Source organism: Triticum dicoccoides, chromosome 4A (assembly GCF_002162155.2).
Source record: "Triticum dicoccoides isolate Atlit2015 ecotype Zavitan chromosome 4A, WEW_v2.0, whole genome shotgun sequence".
Classification (NCBI taxonomy): domain Eukaryota; kingdom Viridiplantae; phylum Streptophyta; class Magnoliopsida; order Poales; family Poaceae; genus Triticum; species Triticum dicoccoides.
In genome coordinates, this window is record NC_041386.1 from 315296992 (window position 1) to 315317379 (window position 20388).

Consider the following 20388-nt stretch of genomic DNA (forward strand, 5'->3'; position numbering starts at 1 on the left):
GGCGGAACTCCCGAGGTTATTTTATGGAGGTTTGGGGATTTATAGGAGAGGTTGGTGTCGAGAACAAGTCAGGGGCCCCCACGGGAAGTGCACGAGGCACAGGGGCACGCCCTAGGCGGGTTGGCGCGCCCTCCACCCTCCTGGGCCCCACGGGAATCCCCTCCGGTAACTCTTTGTTCTAGTATTTTTTAAATTTTCTAGAAAAAAATCTCCGTTGATTTTTAGCGCATTCCGGAAACTTTTATTTCTGCACAAAAACAACACCATGATAGTTCTGCTGAAAACAGCATCAGTCCGGTTAGTTCTAAACAAATCATACCAAAATCATGTAAAAATATTATAAACATGGCATGAATACATCGAAAATTATAGATACGTTGGAGACGTATTAGTCAGCCAGATGAAGGTGTGTGCGATGTACAACATACGGTTCACTCGGATGAACTATTTGTGATTAGGCAACACAAAAGAAACGGTCAGCCAGATCAAGGTGTGTGCGATATAGGGCATGCAGTTCACTCGGTCTTGCTGTCAGTGGGTGACCTCTGTGGCAGCCGTTCGCTCCCCACTAGCCTCTTCTTGTACCATGGCAACCGTCCACCGCCTCTTTGCCTTTCCCTCTCGATTTGGAACTGTTGTCGCACGCTCTTCCTCCCTCCATTTTCCTTCACCCTTCCTTCTGCCATTGTTCGATCATCTTCTCCATGGAGGGAACAGGCCAGAAACGACCCTGTTATTCTTGCCCCGATTTGAAAGATGACGTGGTGGAGGAACTCATTGATCGGTGCGACGTCATCACCTCGACTAGCATGGTAGGTTCGTTCAAGACCATTCTCGACTCAACTAATGACATCATTACAAGAAACCAAGGTTCTAGGAGCGGGTTGATCTCCCCTATCTTGTTCACTGTGACCATGTTGACCGGCGCGGGGACGACGAAAGCCTCGCCTTGTGCAAGTTGATGCCACTTGATAGTGATACGTGTGATGTTAAGATGCCATCGCTTGAGGGTCAGGCTTCGGCAGGCGCAAATGAAGATTTGGTTGTTTATATTGGGTACAATTGCGAGTGGAACTTGTGAATGTGTACACTCGTCACCGGCTTCCACTTCCAAAAATCTCAGACTGCCCAGAGGTTGAGCACACAGATGATCTACGTGACTTCAAATGCGATCATGGTAACTGTCGTCTACGGAAGAGAGCAATTTGTCGAGTTCCCAACCGCTCTTGGGATTACACAAACTATGAAGTTGTTGCTATCTTCGACAAGCTTGTTGCCTTCCTTACTTCCACGCCTCGATGGATATTGCTCAAAAATCAATTTTTGTACACGGATGAGTACTGTGATGGAATTCAATACGAGGGTCTTGTGTTTGCTGCCACCACTCGTGGCACTGTTTTTGCATGGAATCATCATGCTTTCGGTATGTTTGTCTTCCACCGTAATTATAATTGTTTCATCCACATGCATGTGGGTTAGCTAGTTTCCCTTTACTAATTAATTAACCTTCTTGTGTTTCCAAGGTCCTGTGAACATTCCACCACCTATACTTGAATTTTTTTATAACCAAGGGGGAGATTACGATGCTGATGATCACGAGCAGGACCCATATACTAAGTGGCGCCTGGCAACTTATTCTGATGGATCACCTCTTCTTGTCTGTATACAAGGCACTACTGATGTTATTATGGAGGGAGATGTTGTCTCGCATGGTCGCAATCTCCGGACCTATTCCAACATCCATTGCAGGGTATTCGGGATGGATACTAGTGTACTAGCGCCAACACCTTCTCCCTTGTTCAGTATTGAAAGTCTTGGAGGAAACTCGCTCTTCCATGGACAAAAGTATCCAATGATGGTGAAAGGCGATCCGGCTGCTGTAGACACAATGTTACTACCATTTATGAGAAGCAACTATATACCTCGGTCATTGCTATGCTTCCCTACCATCGCACTATGTGTCCTGACATAGCCCGCTTCAGCCTGGATAATCAGTCCTGTGTTGGTCTCGAGATTGACAGTAGCTGGCCCTTCCCAGAAAATCACTTCTGGTTCAAAGCAAGCATTTCCAATGCCGATGAGTGGTTGAGCTGAAGTTCATTTCATCACTTTGTTATTTGTTGTGTGAGAAAAACTTTACTATACTAGAATTTTTGTTGGAAATGATCTATAATCCAACGTGTATCCTCGTTGTCGTTGTGGGTTGATGACTTGTTGTATGTAATCAATAGTACATTTGCATATGCGTCCATCAACTCATGCCTGCTAGTGGTGTCCATGTGAACAATGCTAGTGATTTTAGTTGCAAAAATAAGATAGTGCTAGTGATTTTTAGATGCATATTTTGACAAATCGCAGTGTTACAAGATTGACAAATGGCAATGTTACTAGATAAACAAATGTCAATCTTTCTAGTTTGACAAATGGCAACATACCCAAAATAACAGATGCAAATCTTACCCAATTTTTTCTACGTGGTTGCACACGGGTCATGCAAAACAACTATTTGCGTTGAAGGGATGCAGAAATCCCGCTCGACACATTTTCCCTTGGCTTCCTGGGAAGCTGTCCGTTTGCATACGGGTGTTCTAACTAAAACGTTTGCGATGAGTGTTTTATATTTAAAAACGATTGATGTTTTTTTCAAAAGAAAATCGTTTGATAAGTCTGTACATTAAGAGGGAAAAACGCAACTTCGTGCAAACCATATCTTTCATTCGGTCACACTACGAATTTATATTCATATGATCGAGAATTCGAGATACAGTTTTAAACCCCAAAAAAACTATTTCCGGTGGCGGCGAAGGCGGCGTGTTGCGCCGTCATTGTCGTCCTTCGGGACGCCGTTGTTGAAGTCTTCAAGGCAGCGCAAAATGTTCTTCACTTGTAAATCAAACATCATGTCGTCGCGCGATCGATGGGCGGGGCGCGGGAGGACGGCAATTGGCGCTGCTGAGAGGTAGCGGTCGACGACAGCATCCCATGCCGTTGAGGGGGGTGCGTGCATGGGCACGGGCACGGGCTCGGCGGGTGCAACCAAATGTACGGGGACCGGCACCGTAGTGGGTGGAGGGGCGTGCACGGGCAGGGGCACGGGCGCAGCTGGTGCAGCCAAATGCACGACGGCCGGCGCCATGGTGGGTGGAGTAGCGCGCATGGGCACGGGCACGGGCGCTGGCACTGGCATGTACACGAGCTCGCGCGGGTCCGCAGAGACCTCGCTGACGCCCACGGCTTCGAGCTCTGTGATAGTGCTCGGCGACGATCCCGTCAATGCTACCGCCGCAGCCAGCTTGTTCTGGGCCATGTCCATGAGGCCCCGTTCCTTCTTATTTTCTATCTCCTCCGGCTCGGAGTCGACTTCGGCAAACTTGAAGACTTGTGGCAGATGATCATTCTGTGCCATGGCGTTGGTGGAGGTCTGCGGGAGGGAGGGGAATGGGAGGTGAACAGTAAGGCCGCCCATATTAAACAGTGGCTTAGGTGCCATTAATGGAGAGGAAGGCATGCAACCATGGAAGTCAAAGGGCTCTCTTCCGAGTGAGCCTGCGCAGCGTACAACTCACATGCTTCCCGGTGAGCGTGCACATTGGAGGACAGCTTGCATGCCTCACAGTCAACCTGCTCACCAGACTCCGCTCGCACGCCTCCTGTTCAGTCAAGGTCAAGCAGCTATCTGCACGACACCTCCTATAGCCATTAAATGAAGACATGTGGCATCATGTGAATGGTTAACAGAACGCATACTATTTGAATTATACAACCATTTGAGACATTAAAGTGGCAGCCATTTTTTCAAAATGCATTTGTTGGCTGTTATTCGAGTGCGCCTTCTCTCAAAATGGACATGAAAAATACCACAACATGTCGGGTGTCATTCCATGAAAGCATGCCAAGTTTCATGAATTTCAGACGAGTTTTGGATTTACTAGAATTTAAAAACAAAGGATCTCAACATTTTGCCGGCAATCAACGGTGCCCTGGTGTTTGAAATTCATTCCAATTTATTGCATGGGACCTAAGCATGTACCGAAGGACACACATTTTAATTTTCAACCAATTTATATGCATTAGAGCATGTGCATGTAGTTCAAATTTGAATTATGCACATAAATGCATTGAAAACTCAATTAATGCATAAAAATGTCCGAACGAACCCCGAAAAATCCCAAAAATTTACACAACACTCCTGTTGTTCTATGTTGACAGGAGAAATTTTTTGAAAGCAATAAGAGCCAATGGATATTATTTTGTCCCCAAAGGTGGGATGTTCCCTACCGAAACCATCCGGCTTGTTGTGAGAAGCTCTTGTTTGTGAGAAGCATATCCCCAAACCTGACCCAAATGGGACAAAAAATTAACCACGTCATGTTGATGCCGCTCCATGATAGCATGCCAAGTTTCATGAATTTCAGACGAGCTTTGGATTTACTAGAATTAAAAAACCAGGTATCTCAATGTTTGCGGCCGAGTGACCCTGGCATGGTGTTTGACATTCATTCCCATTTCTTGCATGGGACCTAAGCATGCACCCAAGGACACATATATGATTTTTCAACCAATTTATATGCATTAGAGCATGTGCATGTAGTTCAAATTTGAATTATGCACATAACTGCATTGAAAACTCAATTAGTGCTTAAAAATGTCCAAATGAACCCCGAAAATCCCAAAAATTGACACAACACTCCTGTTGTTCCATGTTGACATGCAAAAAAATTTGAAAGCAATAAGAGGCAATGGATATCGTTTCGTCCCCAAAGGTGGGACGATCCCTACCGAAACCATAGGGATTGTTGTGAGAAGCTCTGGTTTGTGAGAAGCATATCCCCAAACCTGCCCCAAATGGGACAAAAAATTTACCACGACATGTTGATGCCGCTCCATGATAGCATGCCAAGTTTCATGAATTTCGGACGAGCTTTGGATTTACTAGAATTTAAAAACCAAGTATGTCAATGCTTGCAGATGAGTAACCGTGGCAGGGTGTTTGACATTCATTCCCATTTCTTTCATGGGACCGAAGCATGCACCCAAGGACACAAATTTGATTTTTCAACCAATTTATATGCATTAGAGCATGTGCATGTAGTTCAAATTTGAATTATGCACATAAATGCATTGAAAACTCAATTAATGCATAAAAATGTCCAAATGAACCCCGAAAAACCCCAAAAAATGACACAACACTCCCGTTGTTCTATGTTGACATGAGAAAAAAATTTGAAAGCAATACGAGGCAATAGATATCGTTTCGTCCCCAAAGGTGGGACGTTCCCTATAGAAACCATCATGCTTGTTGTGAGAAGCATATACCCAAACCTGCCCCAAATGGGACAAAAAATTTACCACACCATGTTGATGCCGCTCCACGATAGCATGCCAAATTTCATGAATTTCAGACGAGTTTTGGATTTACTAGAACTTAAAAACCAGGTATCTCACTGTCTGCGGCCGAGTGACGGTGGCAGGGTGTTTGACATTCATTCCCATTTCTTGCATGGGACCCAAGCATGCACCCAAGGACACAGATTTGATTTTTCAACCAATTTATATGCATTAGAGCATGTGCATGTAGTTCAAATTTGAATTATGCACATAAATGCATTGAAAACTCACTCAATGCATAAAAAATCCAAACGAACCCAAAAAAATCACAAAGAATAACGCGCAACACTCCTGTTGTTCTATGTTGACACGAGATAAAATTTGAAAGCAATAAGAGGCAATGGATATCGTCTCGTCCCCAAAGGTGGGGTGTTCCCTACCGAAACCATCATGCTTGTTGTGAGAAGCTATGGTTTGTGAGAAGCATATACCCAAACCTGCCCCAAATGGGACAAAAAATTACCACGACATGTTGATGCCGCTCAATGATAGCATGCCAAGTTTCATGAATTTCAGATGAGTTTTGGATTTACTAGAATTTAAAAATAGGTATCTCAAGTTTTGTGGCCGAGTGACGTTGGCAGGGCGTTTGACATTCATTCCCATTTCTTGCATGGGACCTAAGCATGCACCCAAGGACAAATATTTGATTTTTCAGCCAAGTTTTATGCACTTAAGCATGTGCATGTAGTTCAAATTTGAATTATGCACATAAATGCATTGAAAACTCACTTAATGCATAAAAATGTCCAAACGAACCCTGAATAATTCCAATTCTTTTAGGACACACATATAGTTGCATGTTCACTCTAGATAAAACGTCTAGTAAATCAAATAGCGTCCATGGCCGCTGTGACCCCATTATGTAATTGAAATCAAGACGAAAAATGAAGTAGATCCCACACAGTTTATTATAACCAACCATGTGAGATGCAACACAAAATATCTTGGAGCACTGTCGGAGTATAGTACGCAGACGGCTTACGCGAGAAGGTGCGATGGCTACAGTCCACAGCCCGCTCTGAATAAGGGACCGTGTCTAATGACACTTTGCGCGCCAGTTTTTTCGCTGAAGCAATTCCAAATTTTCGGCTTTCACGGAAATATCTACCTCCCCTCCCCTCCCCCTTTACCAAAAGCCACATTTCCCCTATTTCCGCCTTCCTTTCTAAGTTGAAACCGTCACTCCTTGCTTGCAGCGCCGCCTCCTCACCGGTGACCCTCCTACATACTGCTCGGCCTCGCCTATCCAGGCAGGTAATCCACACCCGACCCCCATCCTCCTCCTCCTTCCACATCCCACATGCTCCAACCGCCGACGTGAGCGCAACACCTTCCACCCAAATCACTAACCCCTCCACCAAATAAGCATCGTCCTAAGCCATGGTGCATGCAATATATCCAGGATATCAAGGAGCATTTGGCAACGGAGAAGCAAATCGTGGCCCCATGCGCGGATGAGGTCGCAATGGGTACCATTCATGCTGACCCCCAGATCTTGGAGGAGCACCTCGCCATTGCGGCCACCGTTGACGCCTTGTGCGCCGACGCCGTGACACAGTTGGCTGCTTTAAACAACAGTTCATGGCATTTTCTTGAGGCCACCATCGGTGCCTTCAATGAAGACTACGAGGTGTTTTCTCAGCGTGCATGTGCTTACCTCATCTCGAGAGCCAGCAGGTTGGTGCCCGGAGCGGCTCAGGCAACTCACCACTACAATGAGGGCACCCATGATGCGGAGGCCTCGCCCTCTTCCATGTCCAAGGAGCCAATCGTCATCGATATCACCGACAATGAGGAGTAGCTTGTCTTATTAGCTCACTATAAGGACCCATGTTCAGTTTGCTAGCTACTGCCTTTCCTTAACAAATTTTAGTGAACTGTGCTATCTACTTTTACCATGCAATCTTTTGCTATAGTGTATATGTTCTATACGTCGTGCAATGTGGTGTTCAGTTAACTGCTTGGTTCAATTATGCGAATGTGATGTTCAATTCTTTAGGGTGCAATATTTCCAAGTTGTTAAGCATGCTTGGTTTGGTTAACTGTCTGATCTTCTATTACGAGTATGTTATATTGTGCAATGTGGTGCTCAGTTAATGTTTGGTTCATTTGTTTGTGGTGGTTACTTAACTGCTTGGTTCAATTCTGCAATGCGATGTTCAATAGTTGTGGATGCATTCTGTTATTGTATACCATGTGAGAAATAAATCGAATTTGGCTGTACTAAATACATGAGAAACAAATACAATTGCTATATTTGCAAGTTGTTAAGCATGCTTGGTTTGGTTAACTGTCTGATCTTCTAGTAGGAGTATGTTATATTGTGCAATGTGGGCTCAGTTAACGTTTGGTTCATTTGTTGTGGTGTTTAGTTAACTGCTTGGTATAATTCTACAATGTGATGTTCAATTGTTGTGGCTGCATTCTGTTATTGTATACCATGTGAGGAATAAATCGAATTTGGCTGCACTTAATACATGAGAAACATATACAAGTGCTATATTTCCTAGTTCTTAATCATGCTTGGTTTGGATAAATGGGTTTTCCATGTGGCTTGAATTAATCTGGTGAATCTGCAATGTGCTTATTTATCATCAACATATTTTACTGATGGCATGCGAACCCTTACTTAACCTGATGACTAACTACCTTATATGTGTTGTAGGGAAACAATGGGAAGCACTGAGGTTTACAAGATGGTACTAACTATTATACCTTGCCTTTTTTATTCCTTTGCCCCATTTCCAATATATAGAGAAGATATTTATGCACATCCTTGTTTTCAGGGATCACTGATGATTACCTCTCAAACCACCTCTGTGGTCAGGAGGCGAGGAAAGTTTTCATACAACACCCATGGTTCAATATGGATGTGTTCCTAAAGAGGTCGAAGGATGGACGGTCAATCATCCGTAGGCACTGGCCTAAAGTTGCAAAGACCTTCAACATGAATGAAGGCTCAATATTCACCTTCCACTTCAGCAGTTTTCCAGATGAGATGCATCTCTCTATGTACCATCTATGATGCTAATTTCAAAAGGTTCTAGATGTTGCATGTGAAACTTGCTGCTAGTGCAGTTGTGTAATGGGGTAGCTAAGTGCAGAAGCTATATCATGTTGTACTCCGATGTATTTCAATTATGAAATCCCGCTTCCTTAATATGGAAATGGAATATATTATGTGCTTAATAAGAATGTCAATTAGATTAGTAAATGGATTATTAATAATAGGGCGATTAGCCTGCTAATTGGCCAATTAGCATCCTAATTGGGTTTTCCTATTGCAAACGGTTATTGAGAAAACACCATGGGCCATGACCTCAGGCAACGCACACAGTTTCTAGGAATAAACTGTGTTGGATCAATGAACAATCACACATGACATTCTCTTAAAAACTATTTGCGTTACTCCACCTTGCGCAAACATTTTCCTTGGAGTGACTGTGTGGGATGTATATACGAACGGAAACGTTTAGCGGGGACTGACTGTGTGGGATGTACTTACGACCGGAAACGATTTCGCATGTATAATTGTATTTTTAGCACTACTGTATGTATAACCGTATTTGGTTGCTCGCCGGTCGCACACGACCTTATTTTGCCGAGCGTGTGGGCCAGGAGGGCATATCCCCGACAGTTTCTGGGTAGTGTGGGAAGGACCCCCCTATTGCGCACACTCACTAGGTGACGGTTCCGAACACCGTCGCGGAAAGGGGTTAAAAACCATTTGTATAGCATCGACATGTACCAATGATATGTCCTAGTTTCTAGCACAAGTCATGCCGAAAATCACGGAAATTTTCGGCATGACCTTTGCTAAAAAGTGGACGTATGGAGCGGAACGGAAATGAATCAATATTCCGGCAAAACATAGCCCACTCGGATTTTTCTCGACATTCAACCAACATTGCAAAATCATATAACATCAATGACATATATAATTTGCAAAATATATCATTCAAGCAAGTACATAGAGTGAAATGACCTCACTAAACATTGCAAATTAGTGGACTTTTCAAAAACCCAAAACCTTTGCAAAATGACCTCACTAAACATTTGCTACTATTTTTTATTTATAGCTATTATATATACCTACAAAAATTCCTAATTAGCTACTGTTTGCCCTAGCTAAATTTGCTATTTTGCAAAAAATTGGCCCTAGCTATATTTTCTACTGCCCTAATTAGCTATAGTTTTTTATAAATTTTTACTATTATTTTTTATAGCTAATTTATATACCTACAAAAACTAATTAGCTACTGTTTTTTAGTTTAGTGCAATTTGCTACTGTTTTTTATTTATAGGTATTTTATATACCCTAAACTAAATTGCCCTAAACTAAATTTCTAAATTGCACTAAACTAAATTTGCTAAATTTCCCTAAACTAAATTGCTCTCTCTCTCTCTACTACATCTCCTAGCTAGGGTTCATACATCCAACACTTAGCTACGCTAGGGTTCATACATCCAACACTTAGCTACGCTAGGGTTCATACATCCAACACTTAGCTAGGCTAGGGTTCATATTAGAGAGATAGAGAGATTAGAGAGAGAGAGAGAGGTCAGGGGAGAGGAGAGGGAGAGGCTTCTGGGGTGGGGGAGAGGGTGGCGGCAGTGAGGTCGAGGGCGGGCCCTGACAGTGACGGTGAGGTCAAGGGAGGGCTCGGGAGACGGCCGGTGACGAGGTCAACGGCGGGCAGGGGCGGCGGCCGGTGACAGGGGGGATAGGTGGATATGGGGGGAATGACTTGGTGAAATTTTGAGCCCGCGCGGTGGGGGGTTACACTACAAAAAAAAGACACATCCGTGACATTTTGGGCCGAACGTTTTTTTTTCTGTCATGCTTATGACACTTCTATGACAATAATTGTGACAAAACCCGGTATCATCATAGATGTGGTGGGATCCTACTTCTATGACAAAAAATCATGACAGAAAATGGGCTTTTTGTCCTGGGTGGGCTGGAGACGCAACTGCATGACATTCTTCGGGCCGTCCATGACGGAAAAAACCATGGTAGAAGCGAGGGCGAGAAAAATATCAGGGAGTTCCCGGTTACGATGGGTGGTTGGGGCCGAGCGATGCACGTTTCTCTCATACACATACGCGCGTGGGTGCGAGGTGTTGAGCTCTAACTGAACCCGAGCGAGGCGTTCGCCTACTGAACCCGAGTGATTGCATTGCAGGCTACACGTTACTGAACCCGAGCGATCGATTGATCTAGCTGTTAACTAAACCCGATCGAGTGATTCCTTCACTACTGCTGCTAACTGAAGCCGATTGAACCCTGTTGCCTCCTTCCCTTGATGAACAGTGAGTGTTGTTGGGTGGGTTGGATGAACACTTCCCGGTGGCGGGGGGTGGATGAACAGGACCCCGTGGTAGTAGAGGCTGTTGCCGCTGGATGAACATGACCCCGTGGATGGCTGGATGAACAGGACGACCCCGTGGAGGGCTGGTTGAACATTAGCCGGTGGAGGGCTAGATGAATAGTAGCCCGTGGAGGTGTGGTTGAACAGGACCCCATGGAGAGGCCTGGTTGAACAGTAGCCGGTGGAGGAGCGGTGGAGGCTGGATGAACAGGAGCCCGTGGATGAACAGTGGCTGGTGGAGGCAGGAGGGGAGACGTCGTGGATGAACAGTCACAAGTGGAGGCTGGAGTAGGTTGACGGTGGATGAACAGTAGCTCGTGGAGGCAGTGGACGGTGGAGATGGACAATATCCCGTGGAGTCCCATTTTGCGGTACGCCACACCCCTCCCGATGAACAGGACCCCCGTTTCGACCATAGAGCTCCAACACAAGTCGGTTTCCTCCGTTTTGCGGTACGCCAGGCCTCGTTTCGACCGTAACGCTCCAACACAAGTCTGTTTCGTCCATTCTGCGGTATGCCAGGCCTTGTTTCGATCGGCTGTTCCATCCAAGCAGGTTGGCTCCCGATGAACACGATGCATTCTGACCCAGTCGGTTGCCTCCCGATGAACAGGACGCTATTTCTCCGTTCCGACCCAGCCGGTTTGCTGCCTGAAGAACATGACGCCATTGCTGCCATCCGTTGCCTCTCCATGTACACAAGCCCTGGTCGTCCGTATATATATGCGAGAGTACGTGCTCGAGACCCTGCCCGTATGTACATACGTGGCCGTATTTTTTGCCCTGTGGCTGTACGTACGTGTATAGGACTTAGACAGGTCTGCCTGAACTGCTATGTTGGGTGCTCTACAATGACACGTGCCGCTACTTACTCGGCCACAGTTCATACTTGCAGACGGACCGATCGACCAATATGTACGTACATGTTCATGACCCTACAGACAACGCTACGTACGCTTTGACCGGGTGGGTCCCAGCGGTCCGGGGGGATAAGGATGCACTTCCTTGCGTGCGAAGATATAGCTGCTCGGTCCTAGCTGCCAGGGGGAGGAATCGTTTTTATTTTGCGAGTAATAAGGAGGCACTTCATCGTATTTGAAGACTTAGCTGGTGGGTCCAGCTGTCAGCCTCATCGCCTAAAGTCCTCTTCCGATGGCTGTCCTCCGTTGACCACGTTGACCACGCCGCGCCGAGAGAACCAAGGCGGTGGACGACGGTGAGGCCTAGGAAGGGAACGATGCAGAGGCGGGGAAGACGAGGCAGTGGATGCCCACGCGAAGGGGAGTACGTGGGTTGACTGCTTCAGCTGCGGTGTGAGGCTGCCATCATCGGAGAATAACAGGAGGTGTGAGTTAGTATAGAGGGATGGCATGGCCAGCGGTGGCAGCACAGCCGGACACGGGAGGCAAGAGCAGGCGGCATGGCCGGCGCTTGGGCGGCTGTAGCATGAAGACCAGAGGTTGAAGAAGCACGATGACTGTTGGATGGACATCGTACGGTCGCTGCAGCTAGAATCGTTTATATTGACTAAGTTGACAAAGCCCTTAGTACACGTCAACTTAGTAGGTCCACAGGTCAACCTCCAAAACAGTGCGCCACAGATGTCAGGGGGAGGAATAATTTTTTGGGTGGCTGGAGAAAGAATATCCGAGATTGAAGAAGAAGCACGACAACCGTTGGATGGACATCCAACAGCCATTGCTGCTAGAACCGTGTGTTGACTATAAGTTCACAAAGCCTTGCATACGCGTTAACTTAGTTTTTGTTTTTTTAGGGGACGCGTCAACTTAGTAGTCCCACAAGTGTGTGCCGGAGAACATATAGCCCATTTGTGATTTGTAAGAATGTAGAGCCCATTTTTGAATTGTAATGGAATTTACTATAGCCCATTTACAATTTGTTAAAAGTACATCCCATTTTCTAGCTAGGACAACCATTAATAATTTCAATCAACCTCTCAAAACAGAATTCAATAAAAATTTCCCACATTTTGATGGGATCCGAAATATTTTTAACCAGAAATTTATAGTCAGATTAAATATAATTTCGAAATAAATTTGTATTACGTAAATATCCAACGAAATATTGCACACACAACAAGTAATGAAATTAAAAGTTTCAAATTCCAAAAATAATATATTTTAAACTAATTATGTGTTTGGTGCATTTTTTATAATAACTGCCCAATTTTTATAATTACATCCCATTTATTATTTCTTAAAGCCCATTTTCTTGTTAAGCCTAATGCATCCCTCCAAGGAAAGATTTGCAGCCTAGCGGGGCGGAAAATAACAAGTTGACCCGGATATTGTGTACAACCGTCGGCCCAGTACTCATGTTGAAAAAGGCCCGTGTAGTACAGTACAACCTTACATGGCTACTCAGCCCACATTTAGCGACGCCGGAAAGGCCCAAACAAGGCTTCTGTACAACTTTTTGGAGTCACTGAGCTCAATTAATAACTTAAGAAAAAAGTTAGAGTACAGTGGAACCTAATTAAAAGCTGTCTTGAGTGAAGAAATAATTCAACGGGTCCCATTTGTGTGTGTGTGTGTTTGCGTGTGTGTGTGAGTTAGAGAGAGAGAGAGACCCATCGATCGGTGCTTGTAAATACATCTTTCAGCCATATGCATTGTTGATGCTTAGTACAAACTATAAAGTTGACACAATCATATAGAACATCATAGCACACTGAACTTGCATACAAAAATTGCACACGCAAGCGGTACAATCAGGGTGGAAGTAGTGGATAGCAACGGGTAGGGCTATGTTGAAACCAATGAACTCGTACATAACGGTTCATCGTCTTTATCAATGACAGGGAAATATCCTGAATGCTGTGCAAAGAAAACAGACAGAAAACACAATATATAAGTTCTACTAGAACATTAAGTTGACGTACAACCCTTTCTAAAAAAAGTTCAAGTAAAAAAATAGAATAGGTCACAATCAAATGTACTGGCACATTAGTGCTTCACACGCATAGCTCGGATTTAACTAGTATCTGATAAGATTCAATTGTTACCTCAAATTAGAGCACATCCAGGAAGCCAGCCCTGCCTCTTCTCCCAAAGAAGCAGTGGCCTCCGCCGTGCCATGGAGTAGGCCATGTGCCATCCATCGTTCCGAGCAACACGGGGAAAGTCTGACGTTGACTCCAGTAATGGACGTCGTCGACGGACCCGAGTACCAGCGGTAGCGGCAGGACTTCGATTGATGGATTGACCACTTCTTCGACATGCACGAGCGCTCGATACAGGTACATCCCTAATGTGGTCCGCGGCGAGCTTGGTGGCGACGAATAGTACAACCCCGGTTCCTGCACCGGTATCTCAACACCAATCACCTTTGGTATGGTGGACGGCTTCTTAATCCATGCCATAACCGTCAGAGCCCAGCTGTCTGGAGGAACAAACATACTTACGAGCTCACCTCCAAGGTCGTTGATAAGCTCATTCATGGAGTCGCTATTCCAAGCACGTCGAGGCATGTCGTGGAAGGTAAGCTTTGTTAAAAACTCAAGCTCAGAGGGCACCGAGCCCCATCCAGGGTGCCACCGAACGAAGCTCACTAGCACGTCATCGCAGAACAAACGTCGGGAAGATTCGAACACACGATTGCAGTCGAAAGTTGTCCGGAACCTGACGAAGAAATTAGCTGGTGGTGGATAGACTTCGACAAGCAAGTCACTTATTTGGATGCCATGCGCAATGCCAAGAGCTTTGACAAGGTTCTCCGGTGAGACGGGAGGCCGGTCGCCGTTGATGGTTACTGATGAGGACATCAATACAATTGTTACACCCACAGCCCCTGCTGCTATACATACTGGACCAATTACTAGAGCTCGTGCACGCCAACTAAATTACCAGGTACTTTCGTTTCTTGGTAATGATTCTAATGTTCATGAGAATATGATGCTGCCTAAATTGGATACATTTGTTTTGCTTACAAATGAAGGGCCTAGCTTGGAGAAGGATGAACATTGGAGCAAGAACAAGCATGGAGATGATGGCATGCGCAAGGGAAACAAGAACGGAGTTACAAATGATGATTTCAGGACTTTGAAGCCACCATAATGGGTGCATGAAGCCTTGGACGAAATATACAAGATGCCACTTCATAAATTTCGTCCCGAGGCTATTTTAGGTGCTGCGTCACCTTATTATTGGGCCAGGCCCATGTAATTTCGAAATACATAAGTATAGGCTATTTTTAGAGTCCGTATGTGTGGGGAAACAAGAGATAGGGTTGATTTCGGACTCCTCCACCAAGGGCCACGAAATTCCCCCCTCTTCCTCCATATATACAGCCCTTAGGGCATCGTTTAGACTTTGGGATTTGTTTAGTTAAAAGTTAGCCATTGCAACTTCGTGTACTTCGTTTGTGTCCAACGACCAGACCAAGACCGCTTCCGGATCCCCACCATTATCAATACCTCATATATATTTGCAATATTCAGATTGCTTTATCATATTCTTGCTCGTTCTTCGATTGCTTGCAGGAATAGACCTTCGTGGTCAGGCTGACCGTGCTTCCGGCATCGTCAGTAACCTCAGGAGATTGGTTTAGCGATTGCTAAGGCGCAACGTCGTGCACGTTTGTAGTCGGATCGTCAAAGTCGTCTCCACCAAATCGATAGTTATCATCTCATCGAAAGATCGGGACACCCCCGCCTCTATCAAGATGATGAGGACATCAATACAATTGTTACACCCACAGCCCCTGCTGCTATACATACTGGACCAATTACTAGAGCTCGTGTACGCCAACTAAATTACCAGGTACTTTCGTTTCTTGGTAATGATTCTAATGTTCATGAGAATATGATGCTGCCTAAATTGGATACATTTGTTTTGCTTACAAATGAAGGGCCTAGCTTGGAGAAGGATGAACATTGGAGCAAGAACAAGCATGGAGATGATGGCATGCGCAAGGGGAACAAGAACGGAGTTACAAGTGATGATTTCAGGACTTTGAAGCCACCATAATGGGTGCATGAAGCCTTGGACGAAATATACAAGATGCCACTTCATAAATTTCGTCCCGAGGCTATTTTAGGTGCTGCGTCACCTTATTATTGGGCCAGGCCCATGTAATTTCGAAATACATAAGTATAGGCTATTTTTAGAGTCCGTATGTGTGGGGAAACAAGAGATAGGGTTGATTCCGGACTCCTCCACCAAGGGCCACGAAATTCCCCCCTCTTCCTCCATATATACAGCCCTTAGGGCATCGTTTAGACTTTGGGTTTTGTTTAGATTAAAAGTTCGCCATAGCTGCAACTTCGCGTACTTCGTTTGTGTTCAACGACCAGACAAAGGCGTCACAGAACCCCACCTTGATCAATAAAGCTTTCATCTTATATTCGCAATATCCAGATTGCAATCTCAGTTTCTTGCTTGTTCTTCGTTTGCTCGCAGGAAACAGACCCTCGTGGTCAGGTTGATCGTGCTCCGGCGTGGTCAATAACCTCTCGGAGTTGGTTTAGCGATTGCTAAGGCGCGACGTCCTCGCACGTTCGTAGTCGGATCGTCAAAGTCGACTTCCACCAAAGCGAAATCCACCATCTCATCGAAAGACGGGACACCTTTGCCTCTATCAGTTACCATCAACACTTTGCCGGCAAACTAGTCGTCAAGCGCCGCCATGACACTGTTGAGCGACAGCACGCAACGCCCGAAGGCAGGACGGACCACAGGATATCCGGCTTGGAGAACCGCATTGACTGGCGACATGATAGTGCACTTCAGTACAGGGAGTACATGAGGGTGATTTGGGGGAACTGGAGTAGGAATCAAGATTCCAGAGGTGGGGGAGGGGCAAGAGATTGGGGATGAAAAGGTAGCATGAATTTCGAACACGCGCCAATATGCTCTCGGCGCGCAAGCACATGAAAAGACCGGTGGCGCCCACATGTTGGCCTAAGAGTCCAAATTCTTCCTTTTTTTGAGAGCCCGGCCTTTTTTGAGGATCTTTTGAGAGCCCGGCCTGAGAGTCATAATTGACCTATTTGGCATTGTGTTACTACTCGACCCATATTCAACGACACCTCACTGGCCCAAACAAGTGTACATCATCGAGAAGACACTGAGCTTGAATTATAACTTGAAAAAGGAGATATACTCTAAACACTAGAGAATGGTGATGCCCTCATTTAGCCCACCAGCAGTTCAAGACAATAAACAGTTCAAAACAATGATATATACAACATTCAAACACTAGCCAGTGACTACTACTGACATAAACATCAAGACATGATATTTCATAAGAAGTCTTGTTACACCACCAAAACGCACCCATCTGCAGCGCTCAAACTCTCATGATCCATATGAGAATGACATTCTAAACAGAGGCAACTATTACATAGTAAGAGTGGCATAGACGAGGATGACCAAATGACAAGGAATATGCATAACAAAAGAGAGAACCACCCATCCAGAACAAGCAACAAAGACAAAAAGTCATTCAAAGAGGGATGATCCAACACCATCATAATTTGCAGCCCCGCTTCAGCCACCAGTGATCCAGAGACACCAGTACTCCACCCTTTCGACGCAACAGCCCAATTACCTATTAATCTAAAGGCTTGAACCACATCACTAACTGTTGAACTCGACACATCCAAGGATCAAAGTTAATCCAGATGCCTTTGTCATTCTCACCTTCTTTTGGCTGCAGGCTGCATCATTCACAATCAGGGGAGTTTGCTCCTATACTCCTAGGGCTCGCCGTGTAGACACAGTTTTCCATAGCAAACAGAGCCTCTCTGCCATCAAGGTCCTTGCCAACGGTGATCTCCTGGTTAATCAGATAATTGAGTCCGAGAAACAGAGATTGTGAACCAAGGCTATTTACCCGCCTCCAACTCAAAAATCCTGAAGGCCCCAACAAGATGGTATCCTGCTCATAGACGTAACAAGCACTTTCTGGATACTCACGTATTTCACGATGCTTGTATATAGTGGGTTTTCGCAATATAACTTTTCCGGCTCATGTGTCCGAATGATCATCAGTCTTTTCCTGTCGTCTGATTGAGCGAGGAACCAATTGTGCTTCCCTGTTTTTGGCAAAGGTGGTGTGATTACAAAGGGCAGTAACTGTAGGGACACTTCATCATACAAAAAGGACAGACATTGTTAATGTAAGATCAACATTGTTCATAGTATGTAGGGAAACAACATTGATATGTCCCTGTTGGAACTGGGAGGAAAATATAGGGAAATGTATACTGGGTTCGAAAATATAGAAGTGCCATGCATGGTTATACTCATGTTATCTGACAATCGATTCTTCACAAGAAACTACCATGTCATGCATGTTATGTCCTCACAAACAACTTCTTCAAGGAAACTAACAAACCATGCATTGTTATATACTCATGTTCTATGGGCAAATTTTTTGTGAGGATATTGATCTAGCCATTGATTACTGAAGGGCGAATATAGGTATGTACACATGGTAAGCATTACATGATTTCACTACTTCCAAATATAGAGTTCTCCATATGCACATTTACTTCCCTAATGTATGGTTAGATGAAACCAACAGTGTGATGCATGTTTCTACATTATGAAAATGAGGAAACTAACATGGCCATTGATACACACTCATATTTAGTAGTATATAGATTACTATAAAATAAGGAGAATATCCATATCTTCCTAACCGTTTGATTAGTCAGGGGTACAAATTGGTTGTAATGACATGGTCACAATTGCATGAATTAACTCATTCCAAATATAGCAGATTTACGGCGTCTCTAATACATTGCCATAGTTCTACTCAAATTCTGCTCAAACAGGGATATGCCAATCATCACAAAAGGTTCAAACATTGTCATGGCGTCATCATTAACATCAAACGAAAACAACTTACATGCGCCGTCCCAGCAATACATGGTGCCATCTGCTTTGTCGATCGCGGAGATGATGCCATTGTGTTCAATAGCATCACAGAAGTGTGTATCAGCTTTGACAATCCACTGCGAGGTGAGCTATCTCCAGCTAAAGAAGGCACCAGCGGAAAGATAGGCGAGTCCGCAGTCGAACAAGGCAATTAGCTTGAACTCTGCATAATTCGCATCTTGTGTGGGCACTTGGCAGATTACAATCTTCTGCAAAACAAGGTGCGTCCAACTGACTTCTTAATCTAGATGACTTGAATCGCGACGGTAAAACCCTATATAATCCAATGTAGGAAGGATAATCTCATGGGACGTGTGGAAATTCACGAGCACCAACTTTTTCTGGTCTTATCTGACAATAGCCATCCAGTGGGAGCTCATGCCGACCCAGTACATACCTGCCAAGAAGTTTCGGGCGATGGTGATTGGATTGAAGTCGAGGGAAACGATGTATGGCGACCCACTACATACCTGCAAAGAAGTTTCGGCTAATGGAGGTTGGATTGAAGTCGAGGGGCATCATGTACACCTCCGTATCATGGTGAGCAAATCTTGCAAGAACAGATAGCAACAAGTAGGGTGTCTTGAAAAGCTTAGGCCTCGCTTCGACGATTGCCGTGTGCATGTCCCTCGAGCATGCAGCCAACCGCAGGGCGCTCAACATATCTATACACGAACAATAGAGGTCTAGGATGTCACTGGGGAGATTGCTCCAATCGTGGCTCATATGGATGCTGCGCGGTTCACGTTCGGCCATGGTGGAGTTTGGAAGGTGGGGTTTTGGGGGGCTTGATTTACGGGGGAGAAGGCTCTCGGTGTTGCAGCGGCTAGTGAGGGAATAGTGGTACCAGGGGAGGCGAGCGAGGCGAGGGTACGCGGGGTCATAGTGAGATGATGAAGAGTGACCTCAGGATCTCCGACAAGACGAAGATGGATATGGAGTGGTGCCAGGTGAGAGGGAGACAAGGCGAGGCATGTTATACATCGACGGTGACAGTGACTGCACAGTGCACAAGGTGAGGCTGACTTTGGTAACCCGGACATGCTGCCTGGACTGGTGTCATGATGAGGACATGACTACCTTGGATATGACCAAAAATATTGCATATATGCATATTTGTCAGGTGATTTCTAGTGCAAACTATTCAATAATCTATTTGTGTTATCCAGAACAAAAATACTTCACACACTTTTGTGTTTTGTCTAATTGCAGGTGTATGGGACATTTGTACAATCCACATATGAAGATAAGGAAGAAAGAGATGTTTATTTGCTGTCCAAAAAGTTCTCTCACGTCACTTTTGGCCCAAGAGAAGATAGAGTCCAAGTCTCTCACGTTCTGGATTCAGATTCGGACTGCACAGACATACCTGACTCAAAACGCACACAAGTTTTTCATACGGACTCCGAATTGGGTGATTCTTTTTTTGTTGGAAACTAGATTTCGTGCACTTTCCAACCCAAGTGGAATCACCTTCAAATTCGTCCGGAGCGTTGAGTTGTGGATGAAACAATCTGATGCTGCAGCAGAATCCGAGTCAAACTACAAGTCCAAAGGTGTTACATCACCTCCACTTGGGCCCATTGGCCTTGTACGACCTAGATTTAGTTTTAGGCTGCCTTGGGACGTCCTCCCACCTCCTTGGCCGCCACCCCTTGCTCCTATATAAGTAGATCCATCTAGTAGCTTTTCCTTGGGTTTTGTTTAGATTAAAAGTTCGC